Source organism: Bos taurus, chromosome 24 (assembly GCF_002263795.3).
Source record: "Bos taurus isolate L1 Dominette 01449 registration number 42190680 breed Hereford chromosome 24, ARS-UCD2.0, whole genome shotgun sequence".
Taxonomy (NCBI): Eukaryota; Metazoa; Chordata; class Mammalia; order Artiodactyla; family Bovidae; genus Bos; species Bos taurus.
Genome location: NC_037351.1, coordinates 39,706,030 through 39,713,703, shown reverse-complemented (window position 1 = coordinate 39,713,703; position 7,674 = coordinate 39,706,030). Strand labels below are relative to the sequence as shown.

At 44.3% G+C, this 7,674-nt stretch overlaps 1 non-coding gene across 1 annotated transcript; it reads right to left on the bottom strand.

Annotated features, from left to right (window-relative positions):
* Positions 1-1,719: 1,719 nt before the first annotated feature.
* TRNAG-GCC (transfer RNA glycine (anticodon GCC)) lies at positions 1,720-1,791 on the bottom strand. Its single transcript has one exon. It is a non-coding gene; the product is annotated as a tRNA-Gly (tRNA).
* Between the last annotated feature and the right edge of the window lie 5,883 nt (positions 1,792-7,674).

Genomic DNA, 7,674 nt, shown 5'->3' with positions numbered 1-7,674 from the left:
ACGTAGAAAACATGAATGGGAAACAGCCAGCCATGATCTTGTATACACTTTGCAGTTTCTTTGTTTCTATATAGGAAGACTGGGGTGTTTGCATTTTCACATAGCCAGGCATCTTCTGTTCTTTGGTTCAGATTTTTCGCTCAGTGTCAAGCCCATTCTATTGGGAAGGAGATTAATTTATGATATTAAACCCTTGCAGAATCCCTTTGTTTAGAATTCATAGGGGTTTTGCTTTAAAATAATTTCTGATCAGATTATTTTTCTTTTTTCTTTGCTTGCTCCTTCCCATTTTGTTGAAGCTAAAAAGGAATGAGTTTGGACTGTTTATTATTTTTTTCCATTTCAGCCTCTGCCCCATTTATGCAAACTCCTCAGCCTTTTCTTTTCTTCTAGTTTTTCCCTAAGAAAAATGAAGCACATCATGCCAAGAGAAATATTTTCTTCATCAAACATCTTTCAAGAAACTGAGTTTTTGCTCCAAGTTTCTAAATTGCACTTCAAAAATCTCAAGAACCCTCCACATTTTATCTCACCCTTACTTTTGGAAACCTTAGCGCCTTTATCTTTGCCGAAACAGCCGTTTCCAAATGTCAAGTGCGATTTATTCCATTTTAAGTAAAGAATTTCAACTTAATCTACTTTTTTCAAATCTTTATATCTACTGGCCCAAACTATAGCTCTCCCTTGGATAATTCTTAGATGGAAGTGAGTCTTTTCACAGGTTTATCATGTCACTGCTGACCCTCAAGGAATCCTGTCTCCACCTTCCCCTAGCTTTCTATTTAGTTAGTTGAAATCACAGCCTCTAGGTTTCCATTAAGTTGTTAACATTTGCTACTAGCGTGTGTTTACCACATGACATCGGATGTTACGACTGTCAACGGAAAACGTCACAAACTTGGAAAGGTTTGCAAATCCAGGTGCAGTTTTTAAAGGCAAAAGAAGGTTAGATCCATGGATCCTTCTAGAGGGACATAACCTTCTCTACCTCCACCTCCTTTCTTCTCGCTTGGCTAGACACGGCATGAACTCCTCACAGAGAAAGGGCAGATTAAGGAGAAAAAAAATGAAAAATAGAAAAAAAAGGGATGGAAGCCAATCAGGCAACTGTCCAAGGTATGAGATCATTGCTGGGAAAAGGCAGAACTCTAACTTTACAATTAATCACTCCTTGTCCTCACTTATACGTTGCTCAGTCTTTGTTTTGAGTCCTGCAGAGGTTAAAAGAGAGAGATGAATACTTTGTTAAGTGATTCTGTACATCAGATGATATTCCCCATTGTGTTCTCACCCTGCTCTCTGCTCTCTCCTTCTGCCATCACTGTCACTCAGCAGGGATGGGACAAGACCTGACCATCAAGGCCAATGTCATTGCAGGTGCCATATCCTTATTGAAAGGATGTCCCTTTAAATTTACACCCATGATAGTAAATTTGCACGTTTGAGTGGACTGCTTTAGAGAAGGCTGACTTCTCTGATGGTTGACATCCCTGGGCTGAGTTCACCGCCTCTTGTCCTGTCTTGGTTTCTTTGGTGCGTGAGTCTCAAATTTAGCTACACATACCCTTGGGATATGAAGCAATCTGTAGGATACCTGCATGCTAAGTCATTTCAGTCATGTCCGACTCTTTGCAACCCAATGCGCTGTAGCCTGCCAGGCTCCTCTGTCCACGGCATTCTCCAGGCACGAATATTAGTGTGGGTTTCCTCCCTGGGGATCTTCCCAACCCAGGGATTGAACCTGGGTCTCCTGCATGGCAGGCAGACTCTTTACCACTGAGCCACCAGGAAAGCCCAAAAAAGAAAAATATGTACATGCAAATCCTGAGAGCTGCTTCAATTAAATGAATCTTTTTCCTTTTTATTTAGTTTATGGTGGTCTCTGCTCTACTTTATCCCATTATTTCACTTAATTGGTTGTGTTAAAATAGTTCATCATACTTTTTGTGTAAATGCAGTATTGTGAATGGTTTACTGCCTTCTTTTGTGGTCTGGGAACTAATTTCTTTCTCTTTGTTGAAATTAAAAGTCAATTGAAAATATGATCCAAATTAAAAATATTTATACTCAATTTCTTCAGAAATTTGCTTTGTGTAAAGTAAAGTGGCCCAGAGATGGCTGGGCTTTCCTCCCTGCCCGTGCCCACCCCCACTCTCACACAGGCAGAGTGGGAACCACCTGGTACCTGTGGGTGCAGACTCTGCCCCGGGGAGCATGGGTGAGGCCTCTCAGGTGGCTTGACGTGAGAGGCACTGAGATTCAGGGGTAACTGGTGTGACCCTCATTCTCCCTCTGCATGCATGCTAAGTTGCTTCAGTCATGTCTGACTCTTTGTGACTCCATGGACTGTAGCCCACTAGGCTCCTCTGTCCATGGGATTCTCCAGGGCAAAAATACTGAAGTGGGTTGCCATTTCCTTCTCCAGTGGATCTTCCCAACCCAGGGATCAAACATGTGTCTCTTATATCTCCTACACTGCAAACAGAATCTTTACTGCTGAGCCACCAGGAAAGCCTGTCATTCCTCCTCTGCTGATACCCAATTCCTTTCAATTTCAATCAGTCCTCCTAAAAAGAAAAAAAAGGAAAATAATTATATATATATATATATACACACACACACACACACACACACAAATATATTGATGTATTTGGGGTATACAGGGAGCATGGGACTTGGATATGAGAGGGTTCTTGCAACAGTCTTGATCACCCGTCCATACCTCCCCTGGCATTTTCCTGTGGACCCTGTGGACTTGGCTGTGCCCCCGCCCCTCTGTTTCAGGAGTAATTCCAGGATTCAGAACCACAATCATGAGGAAAGACATCACCAGACTTTATACAACTCTTTCCCAAGAGAGGTCTCTGGTCAACCACAGCCTCCCTCTCTTTCCTGCTGACCTTTAACATAACTGCAGAATCTTTCACAATAAAACCTCTAGTTGCTGATTGGAGCTGACGCTCTAAATGAAGTATATTTGCCATCACTGGCTGGTGTAAGAAGCACCTCTGGAGGAATCCACTCATGCAAGTAAGTACCGCAGTGTTTGGAGCAGACCCTGCCATGCTCTGCCCATGTGTCCTTGACCTTACAATCTCAGTAAACATTTGCTGGACTCCCAGCTTCAAGCACCTGGATTTCCTTGCCTAAGTTCAGTTCAGTTCGGTTGCTCAGTCGTGTCCGACTCTTTGCCACCCCATGGACTGCAGCACGCCAGGCTTCCCTGTCCATCACCAACTCTCAGAGCTTGCTCAAAGTCATGTCCATCGAGTCAGTGATGCCATCCAACCATCTTATCCTCTGTCATTCCCTTCTGCCACCTTTAATCTTTCCTAGTAGCAGGATGTTTTCCAGTGAGTCAATTCTCCACACCAGGTAGCCAAAGTATTAGAGCCTCAGCTTCAGCATCAGTCCTTCCAATAAATATTCAGGACTGATTTCCTTTAGGATAGACTGGTTTGATCTCCTTGCAGTCCAAGGGACTCTTTCTATAACTAAAGGAACCCACTTTTCCAGCTCACATGAAAGGCTAGATATGCTGGGAATTAATAATCGATGACTGGGCTTCTTTTGGTGGCTCAGTGGTAAAGAATCCACCTGCCAACGGCTTCAATCCCTGATCCAGGAAGACCCCACATGCCGTGGAGCAACTAAATTCATGCGGCACAACTATTGAGCCTGTGCTCTAGAGCCCATGTGCTCCGCAACAAGAGAAGGAACTGCAGTGAGAGGCCCTTGTACTGTAACTGGAGAATAGCCCTCATGTACCCACTCCAGTGTTCTTGCCTGGAGAATCCCAGGAATGGGGGAGCCTGGTGAGCTGCCGTCTATGGGGTAGCACAGAGTCGGACACGACTAAAGTGACTCAGCAGCAGCAGCAGCAGCCCTCACGTGCCGCAACTATAGAAAAGCCCACACAGCAATGAAGACCCAGCATGACCAAACATAAATAAATTAGTTGATTTTTTAAATGGCTGCATGGCTGGTGGGAGCTGGTGTATAAATATCTTAGCTCTCTCACCCCTCAGATGTAACTCCTTCTTTGGGTTTAATCTGGGACCCACATCAAACAGTCATCACTTATATTTTTGCAATGGTAATTTGTTTGTTGATGAAACTTCACTTGCTTCTTTCCATTTTCTGTCTTAATTCTCCACTTCTCTGCTGATGTCTCCTGGAATCACTTCCCACGTGCAATCTAATTGTGATCTTTAGGGTGGGGAGGGCAGGGTGTTGGCTTTTGGAGGGACCAAAACTGAGACAATAGCTATTTCAAAAGTCTAAGGAATGAAGTCACTGTCAGCCTGAGTTATGCTCAATGTTTATTGTAAGATTAGGACCTTCTGTTGGGAGCTCCTGAGTAGAGCTGGGTGGCATGGGAAGGTGAGAACAGAGTGGGGCTGAAGGAAAGGACAAGGAGAGGAGGCGATTGTTCAAGAAGTCAGTTCTGTGGGAAGCTCAGAAACCTGGGAGGCAATCAGAGCTGTGCAGAGGAGCAGTTGTGTGGAAAGATGGGAAGCCTGCCACTAACACACTGCCACCTTGGAAACTGTGCAATCTGATTGAAACAGACATCCATACCGGTTCTTTCTGTGCCGTGCCCCTTTCTTCTTGGGGCATTTGCATTTGTTGTGTTAGTCGCTTAGTTGTGTCCAACTCTTTGCGATCCCATGGACTGTAGACCACCAAGCTCCTCTGATCATGGAATTCTCCAGGCAAGAATACTGGAGTGGGTTGCAATTTCCTTCTCCAGGGGATCTTCCTGACCCAGGGAGCAAACATGGGTCTCCTGCAAAGCAGACAGATTCTTTACCTTCTAAGGCACCAGGGAAGCCCTGGTTAATTCCCATTTCCCTAACTAAAAAGATATGTAGATTGCGTCTTGAAAAATGTTAAGTAAACCATTGTACAATGCCTTCAATTTTGAGTAAGAAACCTGGTTTCTCATTTCCTTTGGCAATCTAATTGAATATTTCTTGTGAAAAATCACTTGAGGATAAGCACTTAAAATACATTGCCACCAGCCATGATCCTAATGCTTTCTGGTTTACCTACATGGAAAGCACATAGATCATGACCAGGGCCCTGTAGCTGCCAAGGGAAAGAGTATTAAGATCATTTTGATTCATTATACTGAATGTGTTTTCATCTTTACTGTAGAAGAAATCACCTGGACCCAAATGATTACTCGAGTCACTAAATCTTTTGACATAAAAATGGTAAAATCTTTTGAAAATAGATGATTTAGTAAGACCAAGATTAAAGTGAGTTCAACAAAAATCAATGGCCATGAGATTTAGTTTGTCTGGTTTGATCATCTTGTCTTTTTTTCAGGGGAGAGGAGCAGATACCAGAACCTCAGACGGGAAAACCTCAGATGAGAGAAGCCGTTCTCTCATCTTGAAGGATGTGAGGGGGGCACTGTATGGAGAGAACAGGCCAGTGGGAATCAACTCCCCTGAGGAAAGTCAACATGGCTACACCACCTGTTGTGTGTATTTACCGCAGTGGGAATTTTAAGGTGAAGTATGAAGTATGCAGAGACTATGGAAAGCTGTGACAAACCTAGGCAACGTATATTAAAGCAGAGACATCACCTTGCCAACAAAGGTTCATATAGACAAAGCTATGGTTTTTGCAGTAAAGATGTATGTGAGAGTTGATCCATAAGGAAGGCTGGGCACCAAAGAATTAATGCTTTCAAATTGTGGTGCTGGAAAAGACTCCTGAGAGTGCCTTGAACTGCAAGGAGATCAAACTAGTCAATCCTAAAGGAAATCAACCCTGATTATTCATTGGAAGGACTGATGCTGAAACTGCAATACTTTGGCCACCTGATACAAAGAGCTGACTCATTGGAAAAGCCCCCCTGATGCTGGGAAAGACTGAGGGCAAAAGGAGAAGGGGGTAATAGAGGATAAGATAGATAGCATCACAGACTCAATAGGTATGTATTTGTGCACACCACAGCTAGAGAGTGAGCCACAAGGAAAGATCCTGCATGACACAGTGAAGATCTGGTGTGCTGCAAATATAATAAATAAATTTGTGGCATGGCATGTGTACTCAGTCATGTCAGCCATGGACTGTAGCCCCCTTGGCTCCTCTGTCCATGGAATTTTCCAGGCAGGAATACTGGAGTAGGTTGCCATTTCCTACTCCAGGGGATCTTCCTGACCCAGGGATCGAAACTATGTCCCCTGCATCGGCAGGCAGATTCTTTACCACTGCACTACCCAGGAAGTCCAATAAATAAATACTTTTTAAAAGAAAAAAAAAGAAGAACCAAAATCCGAAGACTGTCAGGAGCTCCACGGTGGCCTTAGCTGTCCGCGGACTGTGGCTGTCCTCCTCCCCTTCTCTGTTGTTCCTATGTTCGCGCTGAGCCCTTGGGAGCTGCTCTCCTTGTCACCTCTGGATGCGGCGGAAGCAAGGGCGTCTGGTTAAGCCCTCAGCTGTCAGGTGGCTGGGCAGCTGCTGCCCAGGAGGCTGGCCAGGAAGTGCCGGGGCCCTGCAGGAATGCTGTGTATTTAAGTGGCTTCTCCTTGTCAGTCTTTCTCATTGCCTGTGGAAAAACACTGTACTGCTTGTTGCTGAGTCTCTTGGGGACCATCTGGGGGGTTAGGGACATCTCAGTTACCCAGCCAGGCAAGGGAATGGGGGTATTCTGGTGGCCACATTCCTGGGCTGATGGAAGGAACACTCATCCCTCCTGTGGCCCCTCCCCAGCACGGCTGCCTCCCCTCACCTGCACAACTGTTCTGGTTGATGTTTGAGTCGTATTTACTTCCCTTTCCCCAACCCCATCTCCTCAGTCTTTTGATCAGAGGAAACCACGGTAAGATCGTCAAAATATTTCTAAAGGCCTGCTAAGAGGACACTTTTGGTTTGTCCTCCATGAGTCTGAGGCAGCCAAATCTTGAGAGGAATCAGTGTGATGTCTCCATAGATAGGGAGAGAACACAGTCTGGGAGGAAAAGCGTGGATTAGAAGCCAAGCAGTTGCAGTAGTTCTGGAAAACAATGGGGTTATTGTTAACACAATGAGCAGTTAAAATGTAAATATCAAGTTGCCTACTAATCCCTTTGCCGAGCCTGGTTGAATAAACAAAATTGAAAAGTTGAAATTATTTCTCCGTTCTCCCTGGTTGAAATCAGAGCTCAAAAGGTGGCCAACAGAAAATTCTAGAATCCATGGAGAAATATGTTGAGTATCTCAGTTTATCGACCAAATCTGCTCTCCAAAACAGAGATTGGGGCTTATCTACAGTAAGATGCTGTTTTCTTTTCTGTGTAATATGAAAACAAAAAGGTTTTCATGGTGACACTTTGGGGGCTCTGGTTTCCGAGTCTTCCACAGTGGGCAAGTGGTGGGGATCAATCTGAGAAAGTCCACTGCTGTATACTGAGGCACGGAGGGGAAGCTACCAAGCTGTTTGTTTTTTTTTTTTTCCAATGCTCAAGGGCTAAGTCCTGTCCAACTCTTGGTGACTCCATGGACTGTAGCCTATCAGGCTCCTCTGTCCATGGAATTTCCCTCCTTTTTTTTTTTTTTTTTTTAATTTTGCCTCACTGTAGCAAATTCCAAACAGTCCTGTGGTTCAATCTTCATTTGTTCTTTCAAATTATTGTTTCTTTCGGATTCTCTAAAGAGCCTAATAAGCTCAAATTAAGT